A 17,358-nucleotide genomic window follows, 5' to 3' on the forward strand; every position below is an offset into this window, starting at 1 on the left:
GATTAGCAGTGCCAGATATAAAGGTTCATTACTGAGGGATAGGCGCAGACCTACATGTAGCCTACCCTATCGTTTGCTATTATTCACCAAGGGAAGCACTTGTTGGTTTCTTGTTCATTTTGTCTAGGTTGGAAAGACCATAGTGGCATCCATGTTTTGATGTTGGAGGTAACATTTGGGTGAATGACTGATTTTCAGTTTCCCACCTTGAAACATGTGAGTGTTTTTTCTCTTTTTAATTTTTAAAGTAATTAACTAAAAATGCACCCATTTTTTCCACACACAGTTTTTAGTTTTAGTTAACTATCATAACCTTGGTGATGAAAAATCAAACTACAGTTCAAGTCTTTTTTCACTCATTGTTCTGCCTCAGAGACCTTAGTATGTTACAGTAGAACTTTGTGTTAACAGTCATTGAAAAGAATAAAAGTGAGGCGTGCTTCTGGCCTCACTCTTCACCAGACACATTGCTTCGGGCTTAAAAACTGTGAACTTTTCAACTGAAAACTGCTGAGGATAATGGTGAAATCATACAGCGTACAGTGGACTTGCAGAGAGCAGATTCCTAGTAATTGATCTAAAAATTATGCTGGAAGTTCACTGGACATGCCTGGGAAGACGACCTTGAGTGGGAGATAGACCTCACCTAAAAAATCATCATTTTTACCGGCCCATTCCTGGACCTTTTTGTTGACACCTCATGTTTGATGAAACTTTATAGTTTGGTCAGTCATTCAAACATTACTAATCTGCTAAATATAGCATCTTATTCATTTTCCTTCAATCATTCGCTGATACATGTGGGTAACAAATAACAGTACAAATCTGCAACCTTGCACTGTAAAAATATTGACAACTGTATTCACTTGGATTACCTGTATGTGTGGATTTCAAGGTCAAATATGCACAACTTTGCAGTTCCTGTTCTACTGTTTCCTGAAGCTTTCACAAACACAACCTAATACGATTCTACACTTTGGTACGTTAGCCGAGAGAGTTGTTAAAGAAAGATGTCTTGTAGCAATCATGTAAGTAGCACTATGGATTCTATGGATTTAATTAACCATAGAGCTAGTATAAAGATGCTCTAGTTTGCAGGACTTGAAAATGCAAAACACTGCCGTTAAACTTCAGTTTTATGTGCAAATTTTACTCATGATACTTATAACATGAGCGTGAGCAAGGCTTGGTGAGTAGGTTTCTGTGTGACATTGAGTAACATTTCTGATAAGCCTGCTTTTCTCTGTAGTTCTGCCAAGATTGCTTGCATGCAGGAAGAAGTAGGGAGGTGGTGAATGGATTAGGGACAGGTTATATGTGAGGCTCAGCTGCAGTAGGGCACACTAAGGGGTGAGGATAGAAGTTCAGCAGATGCTGCTGGAGCCTGGCCACGCAGTCACAGATATACAGGCTCAAAATGAAAACACACTAACTCACTGGAGCTTCTTTACAACAGTTATATATTTGACTGACTTTAAAATGCTGCTATTGAAAAAACATTGTAAAATACATATTTGTGCTGTTCTTGTTAATGTGTGCCATTTAGCACTTGAAGATAAAAATAAAATAACAAGATAGCAAGCTGCTACCTATGCTTATATGTGGACTTAGGGCCCTCCAAATATACACATTTACGTTAGCTTGTCTGTAGCTTGTCTGTAAAGCAAGTTGGTGCATTGGAGATTGAGCTATCATTTGTTACAAAGTTATATTTGGCAAAACAGGAATTAGCAGTGACTACCAAATTATGCACATCACATAAGAGGTAAGTCAGGTGGGAAAGCATACCATAAAGGCCCACATAAGAGACACTGGATGTATTTAAGGAGGCAAAAAGTGTGCATAACATGGAGTCTGACCTCTCCTTGTCCTCTCTGTAACTTCAGCAATAGTTAACATCATAATGCTGCTATTTATGGCACCTGTTAAATAAGGCAATATCTCAGGATCGATTTTGCTGCAGCTTGCTCTCCCCTTTGGCACTCTCTTCTAACACACGTTGGATTTGATAACTCAAGCTCTATTGATTTTTATATAAGCAAAAATAGCCTGTATAGAGGCATAAACAAAAAATATCGGTTGTGTCCACATGATTTTTTTAAGACAAATATTTGCATTTTTTGTTTTGTTTGTGTGGGATACTGTAACTTTGTATACTGAAGTTTTGGTAATTGATCTAAATGAGAAATGCACTGGCAAATAATAAAAAAGACGTACAAAATGAGACGTGATGAGATAATTCTTTAGTATTCCCACAGTAGGGACATTTAAGATGTTACAGAAGCAAAGATATAGCAGCATAGCAGCATAAACAGTCCCATCTAAAGGGAGAATGATAATAAGTAAAAGTAATAAGTTTAAAGAAAGCAATACTGAGATGATAATAAAAATAAATCATGTTGAAAGTAGGCACTGCAATGGCTTATATTATTTACATAAGGCACACTGTTTTTTCAATACTGCAGGAGTGATTATGCATATGTTAGCGTTTAATCTAAAAAGCACTGTTGGTCGTACAGTCTAACTGCAACAGGGACAAAGGGCCTATGTTATCTCTTCTTCAGTCATCTTGGGTGAAGCAGCTCATCACTGAAGGAACCATCTATTGATTAGACTTGTCTGACCTGTCCAGTTCCTCGTTCGCGTGGACACCCGAGTATTTATAAGAGTTCACAATCTCAATGTGTTTTTGAAAGAGAGCAACTGATAGAATGATACAGATAAATTGCCTCCAGAAATGCAGTCTATGCAGCAAATGTAGAAAAGGGTAAAGGCGAGGCAGTGTCTGAAAGATCTTATAGGCTGGGGTGGAAAAAGAAAATCTAGCGGAAAAATAGAAAGAGATGCACCATAACATTCAAATACAAGATTGCGATCGTGTTTCCCGAGTTGGGGAGAAAATGACAGAGACTAATGGACTTTTGTACTTGTTGTGATTAAGAGGCTGTACTAAACCTTAGATAATGTGCTGATATCTGCTGGGAGCTGCTTGACGCTGGCTGATCATAATCAGTGGACCCAAGACAGTTTGCGTTGTTCACCCCTCTGCAGTATTCGGCTGGCCCTGCATGTCTGGTCTGGTTCTGTCTGATCCATCGCCTCTACAATCAGTCTCTTTTCAAATAATACAGGGCTGATTTGTTTCAAAGTTTTAACACTTGCAGGTCATGGCTTACTTGACTCACAGAACAAAACGGATGCATAAGAATGTAGGTCTTTACTGTATCCTGAATGGATTTTAGGTCTAAAAAATGCTAGTGAGTAGAGAGCTAAACCTCTTGTAAATATTACTTGTTGAGAATTCACAAACCAAAACCTCAAGTTTTGTGGAGTAATTGCTTGCATTAAGCATTGCTGACATTCTTACACATGCTGCTTGGGCCTCACTGTGCTGTTGTGCATTTTAATTGTAATCTTAATCAATGTTCCGTGCTCTAATGAGAGCACTGGTTTTTACACGCCTGTTGACCTGACAGATGAGAATGTACTAAATGTGATCAGAGTCTTATTAGCCTTGGTAAGGTAAGCGATCTTCTTACAACCTTACAGCACCATAACAACTACGCCAACCAATGCTTCTTTGCTGGAATTACCTTGCTTTTTCCAAAGGAATAACATTGTTTGGTAGGAGAGGGTATCATAAACCAGCGGTCCCCAACCTTTTTGCGCCACGGACTGGTTTATGCCCGACATTATTTTCACAGACCGGCCTTTAAGGTGTCGCGGATAAATACAACAAAATAAAAGTAGTACCGGTACCGAAAAAAAGAAGATTTATTCATAACACACGTGAAAAGACCCAGGAAAACCGAGTTAACAATAGAAACAATAACAAAAAAACGCTGTAACGCAAAAAACCGATAAAAACCCTGAGGCACCTGAGCCTCGGTACCAAACGACTCACGGACCGGTACCGGTCCGAGGCCCGGGGGTTGGGGACCGCTGTCATAAACCATGAGTGAGTCTGTCATGTAACATGTAGAACTATGACTCATGTCCATCCATTCCTTACTGTCATTACTACTTAACTGGTCCAATGGGACCCCTTTATTGCAGAATAACAAGTTTCTGCATTGCAACAACCATATGTCCAGGGATTCCCTGGGGATGATGACTCTGGCTACTCAGATCCTGTTCCCTTGCTGTCAGCTGCAGACAGGAGAAGCCTGACAGGTATATATGTTGTCCAGCCAAGATGGATGAGGATGTGTTACTGTGCTTTCAAGTGTTATCAGACATCTTTTACAATATAAAGTCCATGTTGATTAATCTTGTGTGTGTTCTGCCTAACTGTAATATTTTTGATTGTGTTTAAACCAACATCACAGGCCTACAGATAAGAACCTTTATTTTTTGATACAGGTGCTGTGCACCACATAACTAACTGAAGAAATATCACGTTTAAGGTCCAGACCCTTTGAGACAGTTTCTGGTTGATCATCTTATCTCCCCAAGAGTGAAAATTGATAAATCCACATTGAGATTAAATTATCACTCTGACTTGTTCTAGATAAAGGTGAATGAGAATAATGATAAGATGAATATAGCTTAAAGATAGATGTAGGAAAAACCTGGAACAACTGTACTACCTCTGAATATATTTAAACAGAATTCTTGTTAATGCTTATTAATGCTGCTCTGTGTACTTACTGGCATTTTAAGAGTGAGCTTTTAAGATTACTAACTCTCCATGCACTGACAGTTAACAATATGATTCGAATTAATTGCATAAAAACGTAGAATATCTCATTTGTTTATTTTTTTTCTCCCTTTGTTCATTATTGAATTAAATGACACAATCCAATTAGTGGTGTGCATTACCCTTTCTTGCAGTTCGATTAAGCAAGTAAAATATTAAGGCTGATGCTCAGCCAAATTATGTTGCATTACAAATCCTCAAAATCACAGCGCTTTCATTCATGTGTAAAGATATAATTCTACAGAAAGTCTCTGAGCTGCAGGATTAGAACAAGAACGCCTGCATCTGTTAGCGGTTTTGGGTTTGTGCTTTTAGGAGTGACCAGTCCAAAGACATCGAGTATAATGTATAATGGATGTTAATGGATTTTCTTACATAGAAAATCATTTTCTTCTCACTCAAACCACAGTGCTACATATATATATATTATTTTTTTCCACAGTCATCACAGTGTATGTGTAATATCTCTCCTCCCCTCTTGGATTGTCAGGACAACAAATATCTGAAGAGAAATGACCTCAATTTCGAAGGAACATTTCATTTGGCTGGAGTGCACGTTATACATCTTGAGGAATGGCAACATGTCAGGGCTGCCAAGCTGATTCCTCGAGTAGCTAAACATGACACCGCTTACAGCCAGCTGTCTTCACCACACGCGTGTGCTGAGTATTTTGGATGTCACTACAATTATTTTACAAATCAGGTGCAGAGGACGTTTTGTTTTGTCTCGCTCTTATTCGCCCACTTCCTTCCCTTCCAGGAAGAGCTGTGACACACACAGGCCATGTTTTCATTGTCAATCAAAGGATCACCTGACAAGGTTTCGAGAAAACACCTTTCCACTGTGCCCTAACACATTACTTTGACGGTATGTCTGCTGGAGAACAACAGCTGTTGGGATAGTTGAAGGTTATCACTTTTTATTTTCAAGAAAACGTGGCAGGTGTCATACATAATCCACTGACACACTGCAGCTGGCTCTGTGGAGGAATCGCTTCAGCATAGGGAGAATTAAACACTTTATTCAACCATTTACTAGACTGAGTAAGCCACCAGAAAATATAATGTATGACCCCAGTTTACCAATGGTTATGACAGATGTATTTTCTTGGGTCTGTTAAGAGATTTATTTCCTCTTTAAACCAATTTCAAGGGTTAGAACAATAACTGACACAGCATGTGATAGCTGTGTCTTATATTAAAGCTCTTGGCAACAGTCTATGTCAAAACTATGTGATAAAAATAATAGACAAAAGATAAGATAGCAGTTTAATGATTATACAACTCTTGAAAAAAAAGGATGAATGCCTCCCCCATACTTGCTTTTAGTTATAGTTGTATGCTACATATTGAATGACCAATTTCAGGGCTTATGATTACCAATATTAGCAAAACATATGTATTTGCTTTGCACAGTCTTAAATCGAAGCCAGCATGACCAAACTAAGAAACCTCGATCGACAGATGTGCAGGCTTGCCGCTCAAAAAAGGAAGCAAATATAATGACAAATCAAAATTGCAGTGCCATAACAATGCTTTGTCAAAGGGACATCAACAAGGAAATTGAGTACTCATGAAACAATGGAATAGAAGGGGAGAGCATCTATTTGGAATAATAAAGTGCAAATACAAGCAACCAGTCCTTAATGGAGCTCCTCGCTGTATTGCTCATTGCCAGGGCCCCCCAAGGCTTAGCAAGATTGAATACACCATATGTTTATCTGGAGCTTCTCCCCTCGTAAGTGGCACTGACGGCACGGTTTTGGCAGTACCCTTGTCCTTCCCATAATGCATCAATCCAAAAGCTCATTTAGCCAGTCACTTCCCAGACACCACACACAGAAAGGGAGTGGAGCATATATTTGGTTTTTAGATCACAGCTATCCATCCACTAGGATAATTTGTCTGTTGAGAATTTTTCCTTTGCTTGACCACTAGAAGTTTGCCATATAAGTAACTTCTATTCCTTGTCAAATTATGTTTATTATTAGGTTTTGATTTCAAAATGATACACTATAGCATATTTTTTTTCCTCAGCGTAACAAGACCAATATTTATATAACCTGGTAAGTTTTCACTTATCAGGCTTTTTCTGGTCTGATAATACAAAACTCATTGTTTGTTTATTGTTTTATTAAAATTTCAGCCACCAAAGCAATGGTAATGTTAATTATGAGTAAGTAACAAGTTGCGGGACCTTGTTTAAAGCTGTCTCTGGGATGAGATCTGAATGAATGGATGGATCATTAGTCAATAACCAAGGTCATTTGAACATGTAACACACACAGTAACCCTCCAATTCAGTGTGCTAATCCAGGCAGTCTACCTGCTCTTTCTGTGTGAACTACGCTCTGATTATTATTTTGTGATATCCATATCTCACATAACCTTGTAATGATATTCTCTTGTCCTGCCTGAGTGGCACTCCCCCTCTCCCCAGTTACCCTGCTGCTGCCGTACGGCCATTTTTAGCCCCATAATTTCCTTGGCAGTAAGCTCCTGATGAGGTTGGTCAGGGATGAAGACTTCTATTAACTCAAATGTTGTACATGAAGGGAATTGCAGACCCATAAAGCAAGGTCTTGTCAGTCTCCCAGGTGAGCTAAAGCATGAAGAGCATAGTCTCCCTCTCCTCCCACTGGCAAATTTGCCGTAAAAGTTTTAGCGCCTGAGGGGGAAGGTGAAAACTTTGCGAAAGCTGCTTGATTTCACTCTTCGCTTTTCGAGCATGCATGTTTATTGCATGAAAAAAAAGAAGTACAGTACATTTAGAGTATATAATTTGATAATATGGGGAAATTTTATGCTGAGGCCCCAGACATTATGGAGATGTAACATAGTTTGAAGCTGATTAGTTTTGGCTTAAAATGTGTACAGACAGACAATGCTGATGTTTGAGCTTAAGACTTTAAAAAGTCTTCCGAAAGTATTTTGAACTGAAATCAGTTGAAACTGAGGAAACATTTCTAAAAAGCTAAAATATCCTGTGTGATGTAAGCACATGATACAGCTATTTTTAAAAGCTTCAATGAAGCTCATTTTGGATGCAACTGATAATTTAGGAACTCAAGATCCATAATGAAAACTGTACGCCAGACCACAAGGTCATATTTTCCTTTATAAATGGACAAAAAATAACTCCACTGAACTTCAATCGTCTTAAATCTAGATCATAGGACAGAAGGTACTTAAAGTCATATTTTATGAAGTTAAATTGCTGAAAACTGTAACAGCGATTCAGCTATGTTTTATTCATGGCCAGCCTGATTAACACTATTGTGTCAAATCAACCCAAATGAAAATGAAAAAGTCAAACTACATTAGATAAAAATGCTGTGAACATTTTCTTTATCTATTTTTTTTTATTATTCCAATTTCCTTTAATAGAACTTCTTAGAAAGCTGCACATGACGGAATATGGACGTATTATCCTGAACACTGTAAGGTAGGATATTGTGCAGACAGCATAAATATTGATGTTGTTAGACAGTGTGTAAAGTAAAACAGTCATGTTGACTCAAATAGCTACACATTGTTTCAAAGTGATATTTTAAGAAAAATGCCAAATCATGTGGGCAAGCATTATTTTATCAATTCCTTAATGGGGAAACATTTTTTTACTATAGCTATTGTTTACTATATGTAAACTCCTACCATTTCCTTTCTCGAGCTCATGTATCAGTGTTATAACAACATCGTACAGCTTGAAAATGTGCAGCCTGGTTATCCATAGGCATTCTGCCCACGTAAAGTACTGAATGAACTCCTATAATTTGGTTGATAACCCTCTGTGTTATGTCAGCAGTATAACATTCCCGGCGAGGTGCCATGCAGTGTAAACAATAGTGATTAAAGTGTGTTATCTATACTGGCATTTGACACTAGTATATCTGTAGCTAGGTTATGAAGACGCATGCTGTCAGGCAATAAATCTCAGTTATTTCCCCAGGTTTAACCATGTTTACATTTAGAGTGTTGCCTTCAGTCTTGTGAAGCATAATATCTCAGCTAGTCACATCGGTGTTTTGTAAAGTTTTCATTTAAATATGTCTTTTAAATATAAAACAAACAAAACGATATTTAGTAGAAAGAAAATACTGGAAATATACAGCTATTGACTCATAACTACTAAATCAAATAATAAGATTAATAACAATAATAATGATCAGGGGCAACTTTTCTGACACGCCAGCTTAAAATTCCACTGTGAAAATCAAGGTCAAGCAAGCTATTGTTTTTCTGCTCCACGATACATTTTTCTCATTCCTGAGTTTGCCTTAAGACACTTGTGTATTGCCCATATTTCCCACTAGCACTGACCCCAGTGGGTACCAACCAGCAGCTTCACACCAAAAGCGAGAGCCCACATAGAGCTTGTTTCCTCAACTAATCGGTAGGTGAAATTCCTCTCGTTTCTCTTCACAGTGCCTGTGGTCACCCAGAAGACCCAGGTGAGTGTCAAGCTCACCAAAGTCTTCTTTTCCCGCTGATTTTGTCAAGCCTTTTCCCTTGGCTGTGATTTTGTTTAAAGGATGCTTAGCTGGTACTAAGGGACCCAAAGTGTCCCAAGAAAAGTTCGCTCACAGCATTACACCAACACCAACCGCATGAACTCCTGATACAAAGCATTGGATTCATTGGATTGGATTGAATATTTTTTGCCCCAAATTTGATCCTACCATCTAAATTTCACAGAAATTAGAAATCAATACTCATCAGATCAGGTATTGTTTTTCCAATCTTCTTTGTCCAATTTTAGTGAGTCTGTGTGAATTGTAGGACAAAGTTTCCTGTTCTTACCTGACAGGAGCAGCACCCAGAGTGATCTTCTGCTGCTGTGCACCATCTTCTACAAGCTTTGACATGTGCTTTCAGAGAGGTGCTCTTCTGCATACCAAGGTTGTAACAAGTGGTTAATTGAGTTATAGCCTGAAGCAGTGTGGCCATTCTTCTTTGATCTCTGACATCAACAAGTCTCTGTTCATTCTCCTCAGTTGAACTTCAGCTGGTTGTCTTGACCATTTCTGCACGCCCAATTGCACTGAATCGCTGCCATGTGATTGTCTGATATTTGCAAAAGCAGTTAAAACATGTGACCCTTAATAGGTCGGGGGTGACTATGTATATAAATGTGTGCTGTATCCTGCTGAATTGTCCCAACCAATGTTTTTGAACTACCTTATTTTACTTGTCCATTTCAGTCCAGGTCTATAGTACAGCCTAGACAGCTGGTTTTCAAAATAACAACAATATGTCAAATATATTACATTTAATATAACATATAGAGAGATTTTGTAGGTAAAAATGCACACAATACACAACTTTGTTTGCTGGTTAAAACAGAAGAAAAGAAAACTCTCAAGTGCAGTGAAAGTGGAAAGATATTACACATTCAGAGCAATGCAAGAATCTAACATCACTGCAAAATATGTTCAACCTACCAAGGTGTCTGCCTGCACTTTAATGAGAATCAGGGTAATGGGCTGTTTAATCTGGCCTCAGAGCATGGATGGATATTATGATTAAGAATACGACAGCGCCACTTCCACACCTTGAGAAAGTGATGATTGTACACGTGTTGGTTGTCGCCTTGCGTTAAATGGTTGTTTCATCACTGTCAGTGACAGATGCCGCGATCCCTTTGCTGCCATCCTGAGCTGCTGCGCAAGAGCTTTGTTACAACACCCTAACGTGACAGGTGAAGAAATCATTCACTGGTGTGTATTATTCTGTAAAGAATATCAATCCTGTTATATGTGTTTATAGAGAAGATATTGTATCAAACTCGAAAACAAGTGCCCTCCTGATACTTGCCTCAATTTGGTGTCATGAAAATGCCTCAGACAAGAAAAGGGCTCATTTACTACCAGATCCCCAGATGGAAAAGTAACATTTGCTGCAATACATCACCTGTTTCAAGGGAGGTGCACTGCTGCAGGCCATTAAGACCACTCAGGGTTTAACCACACCAGCAATGAGTTGTAGTCATAAACTACTAAAGTGTAATTGTGTGGCTCTCTGTGAGCAGGTTGTACATAGTGATGGAGTACCCAGACTTCAATGAACCTATGAGTTGGCCAGTGTTGGATCATTTGAACGTCATGCTGTTGTAGTGCAATATAAATATAGATTGTTCTGCTCTCACTGGGGTAAAATCCATAACCATGACCTGGGAAGCTTTGATCTCGGGTTAACATATGACCAAGGCCAGTTTTGTTTGCTGAAGGTAAACAGGGCAATCTATAAAGAAACATAACCTCTATGGATTACTGAAGCATGCTCATGCTTTTGAGAAGATTCAGTAGGGAGAATGATTGATATCCTTCTGTCTTTTTGGGTTCAAGTGAATATCAAACTGAAGTGTTATTTACAATAAAGACAAATAAACTATTTGTTAACTGTTAGTCATTTAAAATAGAAGCTTACTACTTAAAGTCATCAATTCCTTACAGTACATACATTTTTTTTTCCATTTAACTATAAAGATTAAAGAATCTAGCGAGGGTATAATAATAGGTAAAAAGTGTGTGATTTTGTAACATTTTACTACTTTTCAGTTGTTTGACCAATCTTTGTTGTATTTGTTAGATCATCAAAATATGTATTCATACAGTATGGACTAGTAGAATAAAAAGAAAGTTTCCTCACAATGTGATCACCAAAGTTATCTCTAAATTAGGGGTTTGTTTTGTTATTATTCAAATTATTTTCTACTAAGTTTTGCTTTTCATTGAAGCATGAATAAGCTTGTTTGGTTATCCACATTCAATGAAGGGATCATAAACACCAGAGCCAGGGAGGTTAGCCGAGTTGTAGGTTTAAACAAGACCCTCTTGTTCTACAGACTGAACTCCCTGTGAACGTTGACATGATGATGGAGGGAGTCCGGATGGGACCTTGTCAGTTTGCCATCCTGCAGTGCAACACTACAACGGATAAGGGTGCCACGGCTCTGTCGGTTAGCATAGAAAAATGAGAGAAGGGTAAGCCGAGGACTGTAAAACAGGGTCATTGGGGACTCCCTTCATCTAGTCCCACATCAAGGAATGAGAGAAGACACACAAGCCCTGCTTTTAGAGAGAGAACATTCACAGAGTAAGCAGTGAATGGAGCTCTGTCAATTTGCCAAACTAGCTTGGGTGATTAACATTTGAACTGTGGCACATCAAGAGCCCCCTGTGGATGAATGGTCATTCTATCAGCCTCATTAGGGGAAACCTATTCAAGGATGCCAAGCACAAATTGCCCAGGCCCAACTGTCAAGCATGGATAGGGAATGACAATGGCCACCCAAAGTAAACAGTCATGTCTTGCAGATCGTTCAAATCCTCCAGTAAACAACATTCAGAGCCAGGATTAGCAATGAGCTTCTTAAACTGACGGAGTGTGTCATAATCATAACCTGTGTAGCGCCATAGTAAATCGCTTCAGTGTGGTCGTCTGCTCAGAGTAAATAACATGGACAGGCAGCTTGGTGGGCAATCAGCCATTTACTGTCACATGAACACACACACACAAACACTTTTTAAATTTATATTCCTGTGTTGTCAACTATCCTTTAACATTAGCAAACAAACTTCTGCTGCTTTTGTTTTCACTTAGATGTGCAGATATCAGTAGATGTCAGTAATTATCACCCTACAACTCCATGGAACAACTGTGTCAACATGCACGCCTTCCACTAATGACACAAAAATCCGCAAGTAGCTCCGATTTGTTGACTGCCAGATTTTTTTGAGATGCAGCATGGTCATGCCAGTATTGCCATGCCCATTGTTTGGTTTTCCTGACTTTTGCAGATGCATAATTAACAATTGCTGAAATTTACAGGGAAGCATACACACAGAGGCCAAGAAGAAGAAAAAAAGGTCAGTGAAATCAGCTGCACAACAGTTACAATTATCATACCTACAAAATACTTTCAAATCAGGAAATGCAAACGCTTTGTCAAGAAAGCAATGTGTGAAATTTCAATTTCCCTAAGGCATGCTGGATCATCTGCCTTGCACCAAAAGTGGATTGTCTAGTTACACAGCTATTAAAAACTAGTCAAAGTCAAATAAATATTAATCTCTCAGACTTAAGTCAGATAAACCTTGCACCCAGAGCTTCTTTAATTCATCTCACCACTTTATCTCCCTTTTTCTCGGTACCCCCCTTTTATGTGCACCAATCCCTTAATTATACGAGCATTTTCAGGTGTGCTCGGGTTAAAGTTTCCGAGTCAAGTGATTGTCTACAACTGCTTCCCCATTATAATCTGGGCTTCAGCTTCAAAATGCCGCAGGATCACTGACTCAGTTCATTAGTCTCAATACAGCGTTTTAGTAAATTTTAATATTAACTACCGTATTCTGTTGTTGGTCTAGTTACGGTCTGCCTGGCACGTCCCCCGCAAAGCACATCTGTACTCACTGTTTCACCACAGTCCCCACTGAAACCACTTCACCAAACCACTCATCAGAATTTTCACCACCTCTGTATCAACTTGGTATTTTTTTGCGTCCATGGCTCCATTCAACGCTACCACTCACACGGCTCGGTCCTGAGCTCAAAATCATTCTGATTGCGATTTGTAAACTCTCAGTCAAAGGGACTCACTCCAGCCCTGACTCTTCCTTTCTCTGTTGCCCTCTCCTGTCAAATCAGTGGCTTTCAAACTCTGGTTGTCGGCCCCGCTGCCCCGAAGTCAGGGCAGTTGCGTGGTTTTTTTTTTTCTTTTAGAAAAATAAACAAGAGTTTGCTGATACTGCTGTGATGACCTTTAGCTAAAGTTCTGCTTGGATCCTTCTTCATCATTAATGACTGCTGAGGACTGTGGGATGTAGAGTATGAACTTTTCTTGCCTAGTAAAATGGGCCATGCCAGCAAAAGTTTAGGAATCAATGCCTTAGACTAAGAAATTACACCTCTGCCCTCTACTTCTCAATCAACCTCTGCCATTTAACCAAGAAAGGTGCCCTGGAGCGTCTCTATTTCACCCTCTCTTGCTGGTCAGACTTTCCCTTATACAAAAAAATGAGCTTTTTTTTTCTTTTTTTTGGTTTTGTTTTTTCAAACAAACCTAAAACTTTATCCCTGGTCTTCTGTGTTCTGCACCTGGGTTATGGTTCAGGCCTGATACTCTCATGAACATAACAAGATAGGGGGAATAGATCTTAGGGGTTGGGCTACCTTCGTGTTACCTGAACAGCTTTAATATGTCTTGACACTGATTCTACAACCCTCTTAAACTCTCCTGGTGAAAAAAAAAAATCATGTTATTGTAACCCAGTGACTTTACACAACTCAGTAACGCACTACAACATTGTTATTGTTAATTGTGATTCATCATTACTCTGTTAATCACTGAGTTGATCAAAAGTAAATCAATAATAAAAGATAAATACTATAAATATAAGAATAAAACCTAAAGAGTATATTTAACACCCCTACTGGTTAGGAAGGAACAAGCCCCGCCTTCCCCTGCTCTGTACCGTCACGTGCTCAGACACAGAGAGACGGAGGTGCACGAGACCATTAGTGATGGGATTTCCGGCTCTTTTTAGAGATCCGGCTCTTTCGGCTCGGCTCACTAAAAAGAGCCGGCTCTTTCGGCTCCGAACCGGCTCTTCAGGTTGTTTTGTTGCTTTAATTAATCTATTATCAACAATAATATAAAATTATGCACAAAAGGAATTACTAATGTTGAAAAACGTGGTTTTATTTATATATGTTTATATATGGCCCCTAGAGACGAAGCACGTACAAACTCTAAAGCATATACAAACTCCAAAAAGCACGTACAAACTCCAAAAAGCACGTACAAACTCCAAAACACATTTCTAGCGTTAACTGAACTTCCAAAACAGAGCTACCCAGATCACTTAAATTACACAATTGAAAGCATGTGTGTATTGTTTGTGTATTTATAGACAAGCACTCATATTTATTCAAATAATTAAAAAAAAAAATCATTTACCTGTTACTACCACACACCAAATCCGGTTGTTGATACTTCCTGGCTTGTGTAGCCACTAGGTAACAAAAGCTCAACACTGCGGCCAGCATCCTGGAGCACTTCTGTTGTCTTTTGTACGTGATTCTGAGTTTTTACGTGTTTTGGAGTTTGTACATGCTTCGGGGTTTGTAAGTGTGTCTGAGGTTTTTTTACGCGTTTTGGAGTTTGTACATGCTTAGGAGTTTGTACGTGTTTTGGAGTTTGTACGTGCTTTGTCTCTAAGGGCCACCATAAATATACTTTATTTATTCACTCCACATAAAATGTAATAAATAAATCATATAATACAAAAAACAACTATTTACATTTTAAACTTTTAACTATTTAAATTTTCAGCTTTTTCCTTTTAAACAAATTTAACGTGAAACAACACAAAACACTGCAAACCACAACACAATTAAATATAAATTAAAATATTAAAACAAAAAGAAGATGCACGTTCTCTGTCATATGGGCCTGCATGATTTCTGAATCCTTTATCATCTGCAACCTTTCTAATGTGACGTTGTTGTCCCTCGCTCTCTTTCTCTCTGGCTCTGTTCCTGTGCTGCTGCGAGTGTAACTAATGCCCCTCCCCCCTCTGCCCAGCGCAAAGTACAGGCCACGCGTGCGGAGTTTAGCGGAAAAAAGAGCGAGAGAGAGGGTGAGAGAAAGAAAAACAAACAAACCTCACGTCGCGTTCACTTCAAAGAGTCGGCTCTAAGAGCCATTTCGTTCGCGAACGACCCATCACTAGAGACCATCACTGATTTTCACCGCCAAGCTTTTTGCTGGAAAAGAACTATTAACTTGATAAATTGAGCAAATATCCATACCGGAGATCTGCATGGACCTTGGAGAAACGGACCTGATTTGTTGTGAACATTTTGGACCTTGAAACCATCACGGTGAGTCAGAAGCTGTTAAGCTAACCTTGAAGCTAAAAAGCTAACAAGAAGTTAACGGGGAATATCATGGCCCAATTTCAATGTTGTAGATCTGCACGGGAGCGGATGAAGTGGACAAGATCCTCTCTGAGAGTTGAACATTAGAAGTGTGCTGGTGAGTTAAACTGGGACTGGGCGAATCAGGCTAATTGAAAAGCTAACTAGCCTGGTGCTTATAGCTGTAGCTGTAGCTGACCACGTTTTCACTGTGGGAGAACACACGGGGTTTCCCACGGAGTTCAGCCATTCTGAGCACTCAGCTTGTGTGCTGATGATATTCTAGTATTACTTGTTGAATATTAAATGCACTAAAATAAGATGATGGAATAAGTTAATTTTGATCTTAAAGGTCATGAATCTACTTTATTTTTGTTACATTTGATGCTCGAGCGGCACTGGATAGATGTCCGTGTGTATTCTTACTGTGCTGATACGTTACCACATACTGTAAAACTACAGCCTGTGGGTTTTGTATATTCTTTTGGTAATTTTATTTTGTACATTGAGTGTAAATAATATATTGCTTCATTGCTATGCAGTGTAAAGCAATGCTCCTGTAATTCAGTTAAAGGGCAATACTGTAAAAAAATAATCTACCATAGTTTATGATTTATTTCTGATTTCTGATAGAAATGTGTACCTTGATGAATAAGCTGATTGTGATTTAAAGATTGCATTCATGATTAAGATGCACTGTATAGACTATAGTTAGAAATTAGATTTAATGTTTTGTGCTTGTTTTGTTATAGCACTTGCATTATTTACACATATGGCCATGTATATCATTAGAGTGTGAACTGAATTAGTAATAGTCCTGTTGTTTACAGGCTAGGTTTTTTTATGGGATCGTGAGACCTGGATTTCTTCCTGACGAGGAAGATGGCGAGCCTTTCCCTTTGAACCGAACCACAGCCATTCCGAGTTGGCCCAGAAGGGCAGGTTGCTCTTCTCTCACGAACAATTGCAACAGTGCGGTAGGACGAAATCGCACCAATCACAGACTTTTGACCTATTGGATTTGACTTGACTGAACACTGACTATTAAGCCGGCAAGACTGACATATCTGAGCTCAGATAGGATTCTGATTGTTATTATTATTGCTGTCACTGTATTTTATTTTATGTTTTCATTTCTGTTCATGAAATGCTGTTAAATTGTTGCTAAATAGTTTAATACAATTCATAGCAACTTTACCTGTGGCTCCAGTCATTCTTCTCCACGCAACTCACTTATTCCCTCCTACGAATCTAGCTATTGGCCCATTCTCTCCATCTTACTTTAACTTTCCCTACCCTATCCTGTACTTGGCTACATTATGTTTATACTCAAATACATCAGTGTCCATTTGTGCCTGTGGGATAGGTGTCCTGATATCCCGGAAGAAACCGGTTCCATCACAATAATGCCTCATGATAGGATAAATGCAATAAACCTTCATTCATTAGTAGTAAATCTTCCCTTTAACGGGAAAACTGGACCCAGATCATGCAAAATGCCCTATGGCACAGCATAACAGAGCCACTAGACCCCTCACTGAAGGGATCAAGCTTTCAGATGTTTCATTTATTTTATCAGCCCTCTTTACATCTAAATTTCACTGAGACTTTAGAGAGAGAGAAAGAATAGAGGGGACATTTGTACAAGCAAAATGAGATCCAAAGCTTTCTATTCATGTCTGTGTTTAAAGGTTTTAGGAAATGAATCAATGAACTGTCTCCTGACCAAGCTGCCC

At 38.9% G+C, this 17,358-nt stretch overlaps 1 long non-coding RNA gene across 1 annotated transcript; it reads left to right on the plus strand.

The window, feature by feature from the left end:
• The first annotated feature begins 15,425 nt into the window (after nt 1-15,425).
• Nucleotides 15,426-16,819, plus strand: LOC146508609 (uncharacterized). The gene is made up of 2 exons (XR_014876723.1): nt 15,426-15,740; nt 16,453-16,819. It is a non-coding gene; the product is annotated as an uncharacterized LOC146508609 (long non-coding RNA).
• Nucleotides 16,820-17,358: the final 539 nt, after the last annotated feature.

Source organism: Neolamprologus multifasciatus, chromosome 11, assembly GCF_963576455.1.
Source record: "Neolamprologus multifasciatus chromosome 11, fNeoMul1.2, whole genome shotgun sequence".
Taxonomy (NCBI): Eukaryota; Metazoa; Chordata; class Actinopteri; order Cichliformes; family Cichlidae; genus Neolamprologus; species Neolamprologus multifasciatus.